At 45.1% G+C, this 4940-nt stretch overlaps 1 pseudogene; it reads left to right on the top strand.

Moving 5' to 3' along the window:
* Window positions 1-453: 453 nt before the first annotated feature.
* On the top strand, window positions 454-535 carry LOC126025323 (uncharacterized; annotated as a pseudogene).
* The last annotated feature ends 4405 nt before the right edge of the window (window positions 536-4940 follow it).

Here is a 4940-nt window from a genome sequence, read left to right as displayed (position 1 = left end):
ATAAATATATTTAGGACGTTTCTTTGTGCCTGGGTAATTAAAAGTCAGGAAATGGCGGAGAATTAGGCCCCAGGCACATCCAGGCATGTCCCAACATGCTTAGACACAGTCATCCAAAAAAAAGGAGCAGAAGTTTGCAAAGTCTGCCCACTACCCATCTGTCAAGATTGAAAGCGCCATTGACTCTCAGATCACTTTCTTTTTTTTTTTTTTTTTTCCTTTGGTTTTTGGGTCACACCCAACTGCCCTCAGGAATTACTCCTGGCTTTGTGCTCAGAAATTGCTCCTAGCTGGCTAGGGGTTCCTCATGATGCTGGGAATCAAACCATCATCCATCCTGGGTCAGCAGTATGCAAGGCAAAAACACCCTACTGCTGTGCTATCTCTATGGCACCATCTCAGCTCACTTTTCACCTGATTTGTATGTCATCCTACCAGTCAGAACTCAGCTGAGTGCTTGCTTTGGTAGCACATATGCTACAATGAGAACAATACTGAGAAGATTAGCATAGCCCCTGACAAGGATGACATGCATGTGGTGTACCCCAAGACCCACCCATATCTGGGAGGAGTTTTGGGAACCGGATAATAGGTGTAACTACCTGCAAGACCTCCCATTTCTGGGAGGGGTCTGGAAAAGGATAGATAAACCTCTGAGCCAGGGGATTCGGCCCTTTTTTTGCCGTTTCTCTCTTGGCCCGGCTTGGCTTCCTGGCTTTTGGATCTTTGGGCCGCATGGAGCCCAAAGGGAAGATGGCTAACAGGAGATAAGATGCAGGGCTAGCAAAATATAGCTGAATGCTTAAAAGGTTGACATAGGCCACACACCTGTGGTGGCTAGGGCATAAATAAAGATGATTCTTCCTGAAGCCTGCGTGTGAGTGAGTCTTGATTACGCCAACTACCTGGGCCTGGAACTTGCCAGCTGGATGGGGGATGAAGCCACGTGGCTGGGGCCTAAGCACAAAGGCCTCCATCCACCGCCATCCAGCCCCATCGTTAATTATTTCATGCTACAATGCAAATTTGGGGAGCTTTCCATATTTTCAATTTTATTTATTAATTTTTTTGTTTGTTTTTAAGCCACAATCAGTGGTACTCAGGGGTTACTCTGTGAGGGGCACTCAGGAATTACTCCTTGCATGCTCAGGAACCAGATGGGTACTAAGGATCCCAAATAGAGAACCTGGGTCAACCACAAGCAAAGCAAGCGCTTAACCTGCTGCATTATACCTCCGATTTTTGTTTGTTTGTTTGTTTTTGGGCCACACCTGGTGATGGTTAGGGGTTACTCCTGGTGATACGCTCAGAAATTGCTCCTGGCTTGGGGGACCATGTGGGACGCTGGGGGATCCAACCTAGGTCCATCCTAGGTTAGCGTGGCAAGGAAGACACACTACCGCTTGTGCCACCGCTCTGGCCCCCAATTTTATTTTATTAAAATAAAACACTGATACTTTGGGGCTGGAGTTATAGTACAGTGGCAAGGCATTTGCCTTGCACGCAGCCTACCTGGACAGACCTAGGTTCAATTCCTCTGAGTGCCGCTGGTTGTGGCCCAAAAGCAAAAACAAAAAGAAAGAAAAAAAGACTCTTGCCTATATGAGGCTGGCTCGACCCCCGGTATCCTCTATGGTCCCCTGAGCACCATCAGGAGTGATTCCTTTTTTGTTTTTTTGGTTTTGGGGTCACACCCGGCGGTGCTCAGGGGTTACTCCTGGCTGTCTGCTCAGAAATGGCTCCTGGCAGGCACGGGGGACCATATGGGACACCGGGATTCAAACCAACCACCTTAGGTCCTGGATCGGCTGCTTGCAAGGCAAACACCGCTGTGCTATCTCTCCGGGCCCCAGAAGTGATTCCTGAGTGCAGAGGTAGCACCTCTGAGTGTGACCCGAAAACCAAAATAAAAAATAAATACATATCAATATTTAATAAAGTTACTGGAAGATTTTTGAATATATTTTAATATAACAGGCATGTGAATATATTTTTCAAATGTAATTTTTGTTTTTGTTTTTGTTTCTGGGCCACAAATAGAAATTTTTTAAAACTAAAAATCAACCATATGGGACACCGGGATTTGAACCAACCACCTTTGGTCCTGGATCGGCTGCTTGCAAGGCAAACGCCACTGTGCTATCTCTCTGGGCCCAAATAAATAATTTTTTAAAAGTGAAAATGGAAGGGATAGTACAGTATGGAAGACTACTTGCCTTCCACATGGCAAATACCAGTTTAATCCCTGGTACCCCATATGGTTCTCTGAATACTGCAGGTGTGGCCCTCACCCTCAACAACAACAAAAAATTGGGCCAGGGAGATAGGCCAAAGAACTAGGTTTCACAAGCAGGATCGCTGGGTTCAATCCAAGCATCATATGGTCCTCTGAGCATGGTTCTGAGAGTAGCATGCCCAACCTGTACCACCAAGTTAGCTCTAAAGGAAAAAAAACAAAAAACAAAAGTTGACTAAGATAACTTTTAGTTAGACTCTGGGAAGAGCAATGAGCTTCAGGGACTTTCTCTGTGCTTTCCAATGGTTGATTTTTAGTTTTAAAAAAATTCTATTGAAGTTGAATTAAAATACTTGCTCATGGATTGGGGAGATAGTTCAACAGACTGGAGCACATGCCTTGCATGCAGATGGCCCTAGTTCAATCCCTAGCACTACATGGTCCCTCAGACACTACTGGGAGGGAACCCCAAACAGAGAACAGGAATAGCCTCTGAACAGGGTGAGGTGTGCCCCCCCCCAAATAAAACACCAAACTAAAACATTTGCTATAGTTTCCTTGCCTAAAAAAGAGACACTAACTTTGAGCAAGCTATGTTTAAAAAACAGATGGGTAAGTAATCTTCACAAACTGAAACTGTACTGGGCCTGAGTGATAGCACAGCGGGGAGGGTGTTTGCCTTACATGCAGCCAACCTGGGTTAGATCCCCAGCATCTCATATGGTCTCCCAAGCCTGCCAGGAGTAATTTCTGAATACAGAGCTAGGAGTGAACCCTGAGTGTGACCTAAAAAAGACCAAACAAAACAAAAACAAACACACCTGAAACTGTACCCCCAAAATTTACTCTTAGAGTCAATGTCTTATATGCCTTATGGAATTAACTAAGGCTCTTTAGAAACTTAACAAATATTAATTAACAAGTATTCATAGCTGTGTTTTAGATATACTTATGTTCCAGCACTCATCCCACTACCAGTGTCTTCTTCCTTCCACTAGGTCCTCAAGCTCCCTTCCCCACCCCATCCCAGCCTGCCACCTTCACAGCCACCTTTTTAAGTCTAGATCTGATGTTTTCAGTGTATTGACTTTGGTTCAGAGATTTAGACCCTAGGGAAGAGAAAGGGTGGGTGAGGAGCTCATGAACAAGGGGGAAGGATAGTATCTTACCAGCCTTAGCTTACTGCCTCTCTTTACAAGACTTTCCTTAGATTTAAATCAAAGTAAAATGATCTAAGTAAGCCTCTCACAGAGAATTCAGCTTTAATTAGGAAGAATTAATGATGTCATCTAAGTAATTTTATTTCAGAGAAGGCTAGAAAATTCTGATATGGTCATTGCATTGAATTGACAATTAGATGTCGAACCTTTGAAATTCCGAATTAATTCAGGAGTGGTTGTCTTATTCTGTGCAGGGGCACCAGGTTCTAGAGGGTTCTCCTCAGTATTCTGCAACACACCTAAGGACAGAACTCATGGAGCCCTTGGGGCCGGAGAGATAGCATGGAGGTAAGGCATTTGCCTTGCATGCAGAAGGTCAGTGGTTTGAATCCTGGCATCCTATATGGTCTCCCGAGCCTGCCAGGAGCGATTTCTGATCAAAGAGCCAGGAGTAACCCCTAAGCGCTGCCGGGTGTGACCCAAAAACCAAAAAATAAAAAAAATAAAAATAAATAAAAAGAACTCATGGAGCCCTCTTTTACATTGTGTGATACAGGAGGGGTGAAGTAAGTTTTTCTGAGGATGGGGCTTTGAACTGGCATCTTAAGGTAGCAATTAACTAGCTGAATGCCTGGGAAGGTGGTCCAGGCCCAGGAAGGAGAATTTGCCAAGACCCTCAGGAGTCAAGGACTATTATTTTGCTTTGCTTTTCTTAACCCTGAGTTGCCTCTTATAATTATCTCCAACAAAAGACTTCTCCAAGCATTGAACTTCTTGCAGCTGAGCACATTATCCAGCACCAGGAAAGGAGGAACTTGACAAATGAGGACATAGTTTGGGAAGGTGTGATGTCAACTGCACCTTAGGATTCGTTTTCTTTTTTCTTTCTTTTTTTTTTGTTTTTTGTTTTTTGTTTTGTTTTTTGGGCCACACACATTTTGATGCTCAGGGTTTACTCCTGGCTGAGCGCTCAGAAATCGCCCCTGGCTTGGGGGGACCATATGGGATGCTGGGGATCAAACCATGGTCCTTCCTTGGCTAGCGCTTGCAAGGCAGACACCTTACCTCTAGCACCACCTCTCCGGCCCCTCTTTTTCTTTTTTTATCCACACCCAGAAGCACTCAGGATTTATTCTTTGCTCTGTGCTAAGAAAATTACTCCTGGCAGTCTCAGGGACCTATACGTGATGCTGGGGATTGAATCTGGGTCAGTCTTGTGCAAAGCAAATGCCCTACCTGCTGTGTTATTACTCCAGCCCACTTAGGATTCTTTTCTTCTTTCTTTTTTTTTTTTTTTTTTTTTTTTTTTGTTTTTTTTGGGCCACACCCGGTGACGCTCAGGGGTTACTCCTGGCTATGCGCTCAGAAGTCGCTCCTGGCTTGGGGGACCATATGGGACGCCGGGGGATCGAACCGCGGTCCGTCTCCTAGGCTAGCGCAGGTAAGGCAGGCACCTTACCTCGAGCGCCACCGCCCGGCCCCTCTTATTTTTTTCTTTTAAGAGTTTAGGTTAGGGCCCGGAGAGATAGCACAGCAATGTTTGC

This window comes from Suncus etruscus, chromosome 12 (genome assembly GCF_024139225.1).
Source record: "Suncus etruscus isolate mSunEtr1 chromosome 12, mSunEtr1.pri.cur, whole genome shotgun sequence".
NCBI classification, from domain to species: domain Eukaryota; kingdom Metazoa; phylum Chordata; class Mammalia; order Eulipotyphla; family Soricidae; genus Suncus; species Suncus etruscus.
This window is presented reverse-complemented; position numbering and strand designations above follow the sequence as displayed.